Source organism: Mycteria americana, chromosome 24, assembly GCF_035582795.1.
Source record: "Mycteria americana isolate JAX WOST 10 ecotype Jacksonville Zoo and Gardens chromosome 24, USCA_MyAme_1.0, whole genome shotgun sequence".
Classification (NCBI taxonomy): Eukaryota; Metazoa; Chordata; class Aves; order Ciconiiformes; family Ciconiidae; genus Mycteria; species Mycteria americana.
This window is the reverse complement of record NC_134388.1, coordinates 669,303-682,554: the sequence shown is the minus strand read 5'-3', so window position 1 is coordinate 682,554 and position 13,252 is coordinate 669,303. Positions and strand designations below refer to the sequence as shown.

Below are 13,252 nucleotides of genomic sequence, written 5' to 3'. Positions count from 1 at the left end.
AGGGACGCGGGAGTCCAGTCTGGGGCTTCAGTTGTCTGCTGCTCCAGAAGCAACTGTTCCGAGTAAGGCGGGCGTGAGGCCGGCAGAAACCTGAGGCGCCGGGCTGCGGCGGGGGAGGGAGGCCCGAGGCCGCGCCGGATCCTCTCGGGGAGGGGGGGGGCCTTCCAGCTGCTGCCCGAGGGGAGGAGGCACCACCGGGTCGCCTCCTCGCTCGCTCTCCCCCGGCCTCCCGAAGCCTCGGGCGGGGGCGAGGGGCCACAGCCGCCCCCGACGGGGCCGCTTGCACCGCGGCGGAGCCGCCCCGCGCTGCCGGGGAACCCTGAGGCGCCGGGGGCTGAGGCGCCGGGGCAGGACCGGGCCGCCGGCCGGGGTGGGGCGGGGCGCGCGTGCCCTTGGCCGGGGGGCGGGGCGCGGCCGCCCTGCCGGGGCACTATTGGCCAGCGTCTGTTGCCAGCGGGGTCGCGTTGCGACGCCGGCCGGGTTCCGCGCAGCCCATTGGGTGGACCGGCGTGGCGTCAGCGCAGTGCGGCGCGGGGATTGGCGGGCGGCGGCGGCGCCGCTGTGAGGGCGGGCGGTCGCGGGTGGGCGGTGCCCGGCGGCCGCAGGAGCCGGCGATGGGGCGGCGCGCGCCGCGCTGAGGGGCCGCGGGACCGGGACCGCAGGTACCGGGCGGGGGCGGGGCGGCGCGGCACCTGCGGGCGCCGGGGGGCAGCAGCGGCCGCCGCCGCCTGGGGCCGACCCAGCGCCCCGGGCCTGGCCGCCCTCCGGTGCGGCGCTACGGCGGCGGGAGCGGCGTCCCGGGCGGGCCGAGCGGAGGAGGCCGGGCCGCGGTCCGGCCGGCCCGGGGGTCGGGGCCCGAGAGCCCTGACAGCCCTCCCGGTCCCCCAGCCCCGCCCGGGGGGCGGGCCCCGCCACGGGGGTATCCTCAACGCCCCGGTGTCCGGCGGCGTCCCGCCGCCCGCGGTCGGGTGCCGGAGCCGCGCCCTGGGGACGCGCTGCGCCTCGGGGTCTCGGGGAGGATGGCTGACCCGGCCGCGCTTCCCGCAGCCGCCTTCCCGGGAGCAGCGTGGCCTCTCCCGCAGGAGCGGCTGGTGCTGGCCCCTCTGCCCGCTCCCGCCGGTGCCGGGCAGCCGTGCGAGCCAGCTGCCCCAGACCGGCGGGCGGTTTTGCCGAGCGCTGGCCTCCAGCGCCGTGTCCCGAGCGATGCTGTGAGCCGGCCCGGCCGTGCCTCCGCCGCCTGCTGAAGGCGGAGCTGCGGCCCCTTCCCGCGGGCCTGCGGCTCTTCCCGGCGGAGGACGGCATCCATCCCCTGCTTGGGAGAGCTGGGGGTGTCGTGTAGAAACTTAGCCCGGGAGGAAAATGTTGTAGGCCTGGAGGTTTGGAGCGGCAGTTTTTTATATCTGTTCATCAGGCTTTATTTCCACGGGTGTAAGTAGTTACTGGGAAAAGATTTCCGTGCAGGTGGACTCTTGTGCCTGGTTTTTCTCCTCTTTTGGAGTGCTACTGGCTCTTGTTCTAACGCAGATTTTTGACCTACTGAGCGCTGTGTGGCATGACAGGGAATGCACTGTCTTGTAGAGCTTGTTACAGAGATTTCCCAAGAGAACGAGCTCAGTGTCACAGCAAAACCAAAGAACTTGCTCAGCTGTGTCTTGGAGCACCACCAGCTGCCTTTCTCTGTGGCATAAGCTTAGAGCTTGTGATTGACTTCTCTTAAACTGGGACTATAAATCTCTCTATCTCATTTAAACCGGTTTTCTTGAGACAACCTAACTGCTTGTTTGTGGATTTGTCTGAGGGACGAGTCTGTGGCTCGTATACAGGAAGATGATTGTGACATTGGAGGTACTTTTCTCACGGTCTCAAACATTTGAGAATGTCATATTCTGTCATATGAACATGTTCTCTATCTGATGGGGAGACCAAGACTAAAAGCCAAAAAGCCACGCGATGGTCTTTGACTGAGACTTCTTGCTTATCTGTGCAATTGCCTCCGCTGTTAGTACCCACAGAAACGGTGCTCACCTAAACATGGCGTGATGCATCTGCGTTACACGATGCTACTGCCCTGTTGAGAGTTCAGGCTGTTGTGTGACTCGTCCTCTCGGAGGAAGCTGTGCAGAGCTCGGATTTTACAAGCAGACAGGTGGGGTGTCTCAAGTCAGTGTTGATGATGACTAACTGGAAAGGCCAGGGTTAGCCAGAGCAGCTCTGGCTTTTCACCAGGCTTGTTTGTATTCAGCGCACCATCCCTGCAGTGTCCGGAGACGAGGCTGTCCTGCCCTGATGTGTGTGTGATGAAGATCTGTCAGCAGGGATGTGCTTCTCATCCCACCCTGTGCCCGTTATTTGCTCGTGCTCAAGGGACTGTTTGTATCCCCCTCTCAACCCTCCCTGTTACCAGCCCTCATTTTCCTTGGGACTCTCATTCTCCTGCTCCGCTCTCCTTCCAGCAAGCGTTTATCTCTGTATCTTTCCCTTCTGATACAGTTTCTAGCGCTTTCTTGACCTTTTTCCAGGTTCTTGTCAAGAATGCCTGCGATGCCGCTGCGGTAGGTCAGCTCCAATGGCCATGGCCAGTCCCCTTTATCCACCCTGCTCATGGGGACGTACAACCTGGCTCCGTTGCCAAGCTCGCACATGCACAGAATAATCCTTTTAACAGCTGGATGTTAGCCTTGTCTTTCCAAGGCTTAAGTGTTTGAATACTTTTTTGCGTCTCCAAAGGATTATGGAGACAGCTGCAGGGGAGAGTGTTTGGAGGGCTAGAAGAGCCCTGGTTTTCCAGATGCATTTGAAACTGTGATGGTATGTCACCCTTCGGAAACAGAGGCTTGAAGGGAAGGGAGCTGGGACTGGAAAATCCCTTTGTCACGTGCACTGTAACAGTGAATTTAATAACTCCAGCTGAGGACACAAGGTCTAACTACCCCCAGGCATGCGCAGTGGAGTGTTACAGGCAGCCTCCATCAGTAAGGAAGTCGTAACTTTGCCAGGAGTTGACCAGGTGGCACAGGAAACGGCCAAGTTTGAGCTTAATGTGTATGCCATGGACATTAAATACTAGCTGTAAAACCTGGATTGTTTGTGTGTGGTTAGCTAATTAACACCACTGGCAGTCTTTAAATGGAAACAGGAAAAAAAACATTGCAACTAATGATTTCTTGTTTCTGATGTGTTTGCCCTTTTTTTGTTGTGGAATTGCGCTGAGGCTGCAGAGTGAGGTCACCCCACCCTGGACACCAAGGAGACCATGCAGATGGGCAGTATTACAAATGTACTTATTGTAAACAGCTTCCGACAGAGTTCTTGCCTTAGTAGATGCTGGAAGAGGGGCTTTCTCATTCCAGGTTATTGATGCTGGCCCGGATCAAGCAAGTGCACGGTGTTTCCCTGGGGGGAAGTTAGCATAGATTCCTGGAAAGAGCATGACCAAAATCAACCCAAATGCATCCAGCACAAGCTGGGCAAGTTGAGACTGGATATGGGCTCTGAGACTCTGTTAGTCCTGAGGGACTGCTGCAGATCCTCAGGATGTGACTTTGTAGTAGTTCTGCAGACAGCGATACAAAGTAAAATGTGCATTTAGGGGCTTTTTTCACTATTTAAAATATCTTGGCTTTTCACGCTAAAAACCACAGAACCTTTTCTTAGAAGATGAAGGGAGGAATCAGGCATCCTCAACTATAAACTACAGGATGAGTTTATTTTTCCCCCACTTGACTTTGACTCAGCTTTGGATATTTAGAGATTTCAGAGTTTCCGTTTTCTAAACTGTTTTTTTTCCTCCCTCCAGATTAAAGTTCATGACTGGTGTGTCTTTTCTTCCCCCCAGTCTTACTTTGGTTAACTTATGCTTCTGCATGCTCTTAGCTCAAACCCTTCTCATGAGACAGAAATGATCTCCATTTACTTATGTTTTGTCCCTTTGAAAACACACTAACCACTTCTAAGTTAGTAAGAAATGGGCACACAGTCTCTGTGATGTAAAAGACAAGCCATATGAAAAATAAAGCTGTGGGTCGCTTTTATGTGGAGGAAATGAGCACAACACCAAATCAATGTGAAGGCTAGGCAAGCAGTTTCCATGAAGTTTGTGTAAAATGGCTTTCTCTGGTGCTAAAATGATGGATTAATCTGTGCTGAGGCACGGTTCGTGGCTTATTGAGACAGTTAATGCCATGCACATGAATAGCAGGTTCTCCACCTCTCCAAGTCTGGTCTTGTTCTCTTCCCAGCTCTGACTGCAGCAGTGCCATTCCCCGGGGAGGATGCTGTCATGCTCGCTCTGTCGTCTTTATGCCATGTTTGCCATAGTTAGACCAGGTCGGCTCTAGCTTATCAGCATCGCAGCAACAAATGCAGCTCTGCTGGGAGAGGTGGTTACCCACTTGCTGAGCATTGGGGAGAGCGCTTGGCTGTTATCCTGCTGTTTAAAAGTGGAAAAGTTGCTACTGGGCTTCTTACAGTTTTGGCCACCTTTCCTGGTGGTGGAATATGACTCTCTACGGCTGTGACGGTTACAGGTTGTGAGAGCTCTAAGCACTGATGGTAGAATGCAGAATGGCAAAATCCTGAAGGCACGGACTGACAAAGTGTCTCGGGGCAGGGACTGAAGCCTTTGTATCCTCTAGGAAAGTGAACAGCCTGACGGGAGCTGTGCTGACCTGCAGCTCTTCCTATCTGTCAGCCGTGCAAATGTGTTCCCTGCCCCAGACCTCTCTAGGATGAGCAGTGTTACAGTTTGGAATCTGTTATTTGTCCCCGTTTTCAATCAAATAGGCATCTGTAAGTTTTCTTACAGATTTTATGTAGCAATTCTAACTACACTTTTCAATTCCTGATAGAACACAAGATGATTATGTGTGGTTAACCTCAAGGGCAGGCGTGCTGTAACTGCTCTTGCAATTTTAATCAGTTGTCATGAAGTCAGTGATAGACTGAAGGAAACATTCTCCTGCTGTTCCCAAAAAGAGGGAACAAGGGGCAAGGTGCAGTACTGGCTTGGCAAGCATAAGTACAAGCAAATCAAACCTAGTTTCTAAAGCACTTCTCTGCAAATAGGGAAATGCACCAAGCTCTTGCAGTCTTGGCTTTGACACCTATTTCTTTGTTTGAAGCTTTGAGACCTTTAGTCCTGTTTCAGCTGAAAGCTGTTTAGGTTTAGATTTGAGAGTGGTGGGAGGAGGGAAAAGGTAAAGTACAATTCTGGACTGTTCTCAACTTTTATTTCCTCCCAGTTTTCCTTGTACTTCCCTGTAGCAAATCAGTCGAGGCCTGTGTCTCCAGAAGAACTAGAAATGCAGCCTAAGCAAAACATTGCAGACTTAATTCGGGGAGAGAGAGACTGGGGTTTTGCAGCACTGCTATCAATTGTGAAGTTTCACCTCAGGATTGAGGAGGGAATTTGTAGCGATAAGGAGTGGGCAGAAGGGAGACACTGGTGAAATCATCTAGGATCAGCTAATCCTCTTCTTTGGCTGACCATGGAGAAAGAGGATGCGCTCAGTTGGTGCCTGCTTTGGAGCTCTTCAGGTGCAGATGGGTGGTGAGGTCAAAGGCTGTGGTGGTGCCTTTGCTGGAAAGCTCTTTGAAAACTGAGTGTGCTAAAGAGGTTTGTGCACTGAAATAGCTAGGTTGAAAAATATAAATAGGCAAGTTAAGTTCCAGATCAAATGTCTGTTTGAAGATCAGCACACTACCTGGTTTCGAGCAGTGGCTGCATGCCGGCCGCGCACTGCTCTGAGCAGTTGGAGCGAGCAGGGCTGCTGCGTGTTGGCAGGCGGTTTGTTCCAGCTCCAGTTTGTCTCCAAGCAGAGCGTTATTATTTGTGTAACAGTGTAAATGGTGCTTTATAAACCAAGGAGGAGAACACTGGGGAGAATGCAAGTTCTTCCTGACATGGGATTCCTGATCCTGAAATTATGTTCTGCATCCTTCTGAGTGGTGCCCTTCAGACACTGACTGGTCCAAAGTTGTGTGGGCACTTCTGTGTTGATCTGGTGTGTGCGTTACTGCTACACTAAAATTGGTTGGGTTTTTTTTTTTCTGATGTATTACCCCGAGCTGGAAAATCCATTTGTTCTGAATAAACTGCAAGTGACTGCACGGGACTGGGGAGCCCTTGAGCTTCGGCATTGCTGCAGGTGCTGCCTCTCTTTAAAGGAGCTCTCTGAAGCGATAGGGCTAGGAAGCAGAACTATTCTTGCGTTGTTGCTGCTGTTATTTTGGTGGAGGACATGGGTGCAAAGAGAAGTGAGAGGCCACATGGCTCTGGTGGCTTTGGGAGGCAGCATTGCTAGGGGGGAGCAGGGCGGGGGTGTGCTTGTGGGTGGTGGGACGGTTTTTTCCCCAGTGGTGGGTAGCGCTTCTGCAAGCATTGCTTTGTGGGCATGATAACCGATATTTTTCACCCTGGTTCATGATTTCAATAAAACTTTCAAGTCTTACTAATGCATTTTTCTTTCCCTGCAGAAAGAGAGTGATAAAATGCAGGGGGAGGTGGGCAGAGGTCTGTATAGTTGCATTATGTAGGGAATTGTGCTGCTGTTCACCTCTAAAAGCTGATGCCTTTTGAATACTCAGAGGAGCAGCAGGTGTTTCTCATGTCCCAGCTGGTTTTCAGTTGTTTCCTTATGAAACTTGTTATTAAAATGGCTGAATGGCTGATTTTTGGTTGGAGATACCCTCTGCAAAGAATTTTCTCCTAATGTTGCAATTCGTTTTTCCAGATGTTGGTAATTAAAGTGCAGTAAACTTCCCTTTCATATGGTCTTGTGGCAGATAACAAGTCTCAGAAGATCCGAGATAACTTTGTTCATTTTGGCACTCCAGCTGTAACGCATGGCCTGATCTTTCCCCAGTACAGCTTGCAGCAAGAAAAATATCATCCTTTAGGCTTCTCATTTTTATACTGATCTTTTTCTCAACATGTAAACTTGAACCTTTTGCTTCTTTTTGAATATTGAGTAACATATTGTTATATATTGGGCAATGCTCTTCTAAAATAAAGTGTGATTGAAAAACAAGGGGGTGAACAACATGATAGGTACCCCAAAATCTGGGGTAATGGGAGCCCTGCTGTGTCACAGCTCTGCTGTGTTCACACGAGGCCCATCCCTTCGGCCTTGTTTAAAAATCAGGGTTCACTCCCGGTGGGAGCCCACTGAGAACTGCAGGGTGCGTGCCATGTGGGTTCATCTTCGCCAGTCGCTAGCTTCCCGGTGCTGCAAGACATGGTGGTGAAGTGCAGCTACTGAAGAGGTTGATCAAGTACACTGAAAGTTTTGGAGAGGAGGGATGTGTGTGGATGTAGGCTTTGGAAAACAACAGTATATTGATCACGAAGGCTCACTGCAATATTTTTTTACCAACAGGGAATAGGAGTCAGATCCTGGCAATGTGTCTGTTTTGGGAAAAAAAAAACCAAAAAACACATTCTATGGAAGACTGTCTCTTCATCTGTGTCTGGAAAACAAACCCATTTGCCATCAAACCATAGTCTACATAATCGTTACTTCAGAGAGCTTCTAGAATATGCCTAAATAGTGGCTTGGTATAGAGCAGTTTCGATCATTTGTCCCCAGCAGGAGCCCAGTAAGTGGAGGCTTGTGTTACTGTTTCGCTGCTGCTGAGTCGTGTTATTGGAATAGCTGAAAGGCAGCAGAGTTGTCCCTGGCGCTGGTAGATAATGTACAAATACAAGAAAAACAGGAGTCTGAAAAGGCTGTTTCCTAGAAGTGTCTAACCTCCTCCTGGGTGTTACATGGTTAAACTTCGACTATCTTATGAACGGTTGGAATTCGGCCCTAGGGATGAGGCAGGTAAGCCTCTGTGGACAGCAGTGGTGCTTCACGGTATCTCAACCTGTATGTTTTGCTGTTAAAGGCATAGGAGGATGTTCCTGGTGTGATGCTTTATTAGAAGGTTCACAAGCTCCCAGGACGTTGTCCGTTTGTTTTGTTTTGAGCCTAGGGTCAGGTCTGTCCCATGACTCTCTGGTTCACAGCATTGCTCCACTGGCACTGTCTGAAGAGCAAGTTAATGCTGAAGTTTTTGTAGCACCGCCTTTAACTGCGACTGTCAACCAAATGTTGTAGGCAAGGCAGGAAATTGAGAAGCTGCCTGGGGAGTGAAATGCTTTCCTGTGTGTTATCTACCAAATTTAAAAATGCTTTAAAAGCTGTTGTGTGGCATCAGATCTTATTTTGAGTGTTGGGGTATATGTCATAAAATGCTGTGTCACTTTTCTCACTAGACGGGGCTCGTTGCACCCTGACTTGTAGGACCATTGCATTCAGATGGCTTCTGAGCATATGACTCGAGATTTCTTCCCAAGTCCTGGGCGATTTGAGAGTTGCGGTGATGTGTCATAGCAGAATTCCCTCCTCTCTACCTGAGGGCACATCTTGTGAAGCTTTAGAGCTATCTTCAGCTGATGGATCAAGTGTGAGCAGATCTGTTGCTGGCTGTTTGGGTACTTTTAGGGTGTTATGCAGCAGACCTGCAGGGTAACTTTTGAGAGTCAGATAGTTGATGTACAAAATCTTACTTTTTTTTAAAGAACAAAATAATGCTGCAGTCTTCAACCCTCAGCAGAGAGTATGTTTAAACAAACAAAACTGAAAAGCAAAGCCCTGCAGCAGTTTGGGACCAGTCCTTGGTTTTGGTTTTTTTTGTTGTTGTTTTGGTTTTTTTCTTTTCTTTAGATTAAACCACTTACGCAACCTTTTAACAGTAGCACTTCAGGCCACTCATCGGATCCTGCCCATGCATATCTTTGGTGGCAGTATCTCAGGGTGCGTAATGACTGTGGGTGCAAGGGTCTGGAGGCCAGAGCTTGCCCTCCATGATATATAGGAGGCGGGGTGCCCTGCCAGTCGCCCAGAGCATGGGGGCTACAGGTGTGTCGATTAGGCAGTGCAGCCACCTGCAGTAGGCAGAGCTGGGTGCTGAAAGACATGTTGCAGGCCTGGGATTGGAGTTGGGCTGTGGAAAGATGTGTGTTAGCTGGATGAGACAGAGTGTGTAGGAGCAGGTGCTTAGATGTGGTGAAGGAAGCAATTCTTTGTACTTGTCTCCCTCAAGAAGTTTGTGTTCAGATGATCTTAGGGCCCCAGGATTTGGGCAATCCAGTTTTCGTGGTGAAAAGGAAAGCACTGATGTTTGGAAATGCCCTTTAGCAACTGAAAACCTTCAGTTCACTGATGATGTTTGCAGGATCATATGATTAGAAAATGCAGTGTCTGCATACCCAAGTTAGCTAAAATGGATTTGGAAAGCAGGCTGGGTGGCCTTGCTCCTGGGGGTTAAACGTCAGCTTGCGTGAGCAGCAGTCGGAGCCTTGGTGATCTGCACGCAGTGAGTAGGTTACTAGCTAAATTAAAAAAAAAAAGTACTTATGTACAGATGGGTGGGTTATGTTGGCTGCACAACTTGGTTATCTCCTGGTAGCACTGTAGTGAGGTGCCAGGTCTTGGTTACGGTAATCAGGGAAATGGGTTGCTCAGTGAGAGGAACAGACTTAGCCACTGGCAGCCTTGCCAGGAGGTGGGGGTTTTTTGTCTTGGTGGATATGTTCCAGGGAAGCTAATCTGTACAGAAGCTGGTGCATATGAGCTGCACCCGAAGAAGGTGGAGCTGGGTTTAGTTCCAATTTGCTCTGGATCCTATCAAAGCCTCAGAATTGCTCCAAGGGTTTACACCGGTTGAGATATTCATCATGTAGACAGGCCGTGAGCAGCCTAGAGGAGCCATGACCTGCACCTAACAATTCCCCTCTACTGTGATCATTTGGCCTTAGCCTTTCCTGTTGTTGTCTTTCTCATCTTAACTGTGGCTTTTCTCTTTGTGGCTTTGATCAAGGTATTCGTCTGGCCTGCTGTGGTTTCCCTGTCTGGGAGAAATAACTGTCTTATCAGGCTGCAAAGTCTAAGTATGCAGGAACAGAGCTGGGAGACCCTTTAGCTCCTTGTCTTCTGCCTGTTCCTGCTGGGCATGTCTTCTGGGTGGAGAGCAGTGGTCCAGCCTGATTTCTGCAGTCTTGAGCTGTTCAGTCATTTGAGAGGGTTTTGAACCCCCTGTTGCCCTTTGGATGATATAAACTGGATCACATCTCTCATTGCAATGTCTGAAGACTGACAAGTGGGGTGTTTTGCATAAGCTGCCTAGCAGGCAGGATCCTGCACCAGCACTGTGGTCTCTGCCTTGGAGCAGCGAAGAAGCAGTAGCTGCTCTTCGAGGAACCGGCTCATCTCGCTGCACATGTTTGCGTTTTGGAGTCCTAGTGCAAAACTCACTCTTCTGAGCCTACTTTACACAAACAGAGTTTGTTCTTCTTCAGTTTGAGTAATCTCTACAAACTCAGCCCTTTATATCCTGGATCTGCTCAGAAGCTGAGGATACAAAATGTTGCTGAGAAGAGACTTCTGATTTATTTGCTCATGTCTAACTGCGGCAGCAGAGGGGATATTGATAATAAACCTAATGTCTCAGAGACTTTTTTTTTTTTTTAATGAGAAAAGAAATGTATCCCCAAGGAATGGGCTCGGAAATCACAACTTCCCAGAAGAAAACGGTGTGTGGTTCAAACCAGCTGTTTGGGTCCTGATTCTGACTCTAAGTTTTTGGTGTTTCTGCTGTAACATTGGGTTTGGGTTCGATGAGCTGTTGACAGTTGTGAGGGAAGGCTGTGTGTTGAAGAGCTGAGCCTTTAGGGAGCCAGGAAAGGGACTAGCTTGGCTGTACGCTGTGGTTCATGTTCAGCTGGGTATGAAATTGGAACTGGAGTGCACTGCAGATGTTATCTTTGGATTTCAGTTACTTCCTCACTAACTGTATCCGTGAAAATCTTGCTGCTTTTCCTTTGTATTTGCTGAATGGCATGAGTCAGATATTAAAGTAGTGACTTCAGGTTCCACCCTGGGATGGACCCCGACAAGGAAACGCCAAATAACTTGTAATAGAAAACCGCGCGTTTCCTGATGGACAGCAGGGTGGCAATTCCCTTTCAGCCCTGAATAGGGCTGCCAGGGCAAGGACACGGTGCTGCCTGTATCTGTCAGATGTCGAGCACAAAGAGCCTCAGTATAAATACTCCCAGGACACAGGGAGTGAGGACAGTTTTATTCCAATACACAAAATGGACCTCTTTCCTCTGGACTTAAAAATAAACAACATTTTGGCTGAACAAATGGAACCGACCTTTTTATTAAAAACATATATCTTCTCATGCCTGGTTCAGTAAGAGGCTTTTAAAATTGAAAGAACTCCTTAACTTGCAAAACAGCTGACTTAAGTCATTCCAGTAGCATTTATCATCTTACTTTTTGCTCCTTAAAGTTGGAGAGCTTGTAGCCTTTTTTTTTCTTTTTTTTTTTTTAAAAAGGAGAGCAATAAGAAAAGCGGCTCTAACCCTGTGTGCTCTTTGCGCAGGTGGAGAGAGAGGCTGAGTCAAGGCAATGCTGAATCTGTTAAGTTCATTTTAAGTTGATGGAAAGATTCCCATTTGTTTTGATGGGGATTGACCTGCCCACAAGCTCAAGCCTATTGCTGTTCAGATGCAGAGGAAGGATTACAGGTAGTTATCAAGAGCAGCTTTAATAAAGATATTAGAAACTTTTCTACTAGAAATTAGAAAATATTCCGTAACTTGAGGGGATGCTACCGAAGTTGGCATCTGGTGATGAGACACCAGTGAAGTGCTCTCTCCTTGAACACGTTCACCATGAACGGAGCTGTCCTGACAGATGAAGCCCTTGGTTGTGTAAGAGTTGCTTAATTTCCAGGACACAAAAGAACACTTGTGCTTACCCAAATCAGTGTTTTCAGGGCTTTGATGATCATATTCTCGTACTGGCTTTTTGTTTTCTTCATCTGTAGTCTGGCCAAGCCTCCAACCAGGAACAAGCCCTTATTTTCTTTAGCTATTTGAGTTTGATTTAGGCTTAGCTGAACCTGACAAAACTGCGGTTTCATGGGAATGTTTGACTCCTGTTATGCACAGAGAGATCTCGAAACAAAAAAGCATTTCCTTGGATGGGATGGTGAAGGTTTGTTTGCCTGCTTCTACCTCCGGGAGACAGAGATTGAAGATTCCCCCACACACCCCCTAAATTAAACAAACCTAACTCTTTTCATATTTCTTCTTTGGTAAGTTTTGGGGTTGGGGTTATTTTTGTTTGGGTTTTTTGTTGGTGTGTTCCCCCCCCCGCGCTTTTATCCTTTTCATTGAACAACTTCTATGGGTTTGTTTCTCTCTTGAAATCCAGCCACCAGGATGAGACACCATTCCAGCTATGATCCCAGCAGTACTGGTGCACAGGGATTACTGTGCATGCCTTACATAAGGCAGTCCTGTTTACAGACACAAGGATTTTGGTCTTTACCAGCAGTACGATGTTGTTGGCTTGTGTTCAGCTTGTGACTAATTGTAACCCCAGCTCTTTATTTCTGCACAGCTGCCTCTTAGGGACCAGGCTAAAGGAGTCTGGAGAAAATGGGATTTTTCTGAATCTGCAAAGCATGCCTGTCTTTGGGATTGAGATAACCCCTGCCAGGGAGGAACACAGCTGTTGCTGGCAGCTTGGGTGAGCTGCTGCCTTCCCTCAAAGGCAGAGAGCTCTCCCGTCTGCATGTGGCTCATCTGAGCCAGCTCCTGGTTTGTCACGTTGGGCTTTTTCTCTGCATCTTCTCCCCGATTCTTGCATTTACTGCTAGTTCCTCGTGCTCTCTGTGCTGGGTAAATCGCAGAGGTGCCGAAAACGTGATGGTGTGAACGTGGCTGTTATAAAAATCAGGATCGGTCTGAAACGTTGAAAGGGAAAGGAGGAAAATTGGCCCACTGCCCTTTCCGTGGGGCTCTGGGAGGATTTTCAGTGCTTTTGGGTGGTTAATACCTGCATGTTCACTGTTGGGATGTACCACATGGGATGTGGAAACGGAAGCACATGCATTGCTGTAAAGAAATAAAAAAAAGGAAAATCAAAGAAGGAGTGGGGGGTGGAGCCTCTTGAGTTGGGTGGACAGGCTTTAAAGGGCTCAGAAAGCACCTGAGTGCAGCTGAGAGAAGGGCTTCCCTGAGCTGAGCCACGCAAAGTGGTTTATGTGCCCGTGTGCAGGTGAAACTTTGCAACTTTTACAGGGGGTACGAACTTAAGTTTTCAGGACAGCTCTAGCCAGAATGACATGGGCCTGTGGGGCTTCTCATTGCCTTCCCCATCTCTGCGTTGGCATGGCGTGTTTGGTTTGAAAG

The 13,252-nt window shown here is 49.4% G+C and overlaps 1 protein-coding gene across 1 annotated transcript in view; it reads left to right on the top strand.

Moving 5' to 3' along the window:
* Positions 1-576: 576 nt before the first annotated feature.
* MARCHF2 (membrane associated ring-CH-type finger 2) overlaps positions 577-13,252 on the top strand; it is a 38,139-nt gene continuing 25,463 nt past the window's right edge. Inside the window, exon 1 of the mRNA XM_075524346.1 lies at positions 577-662. The gene's annotated coding sequence lies outside the window, so the exon portion shown is untranslated. The remainder of the gene's footprint in view (positions 663-13,252) is intronic.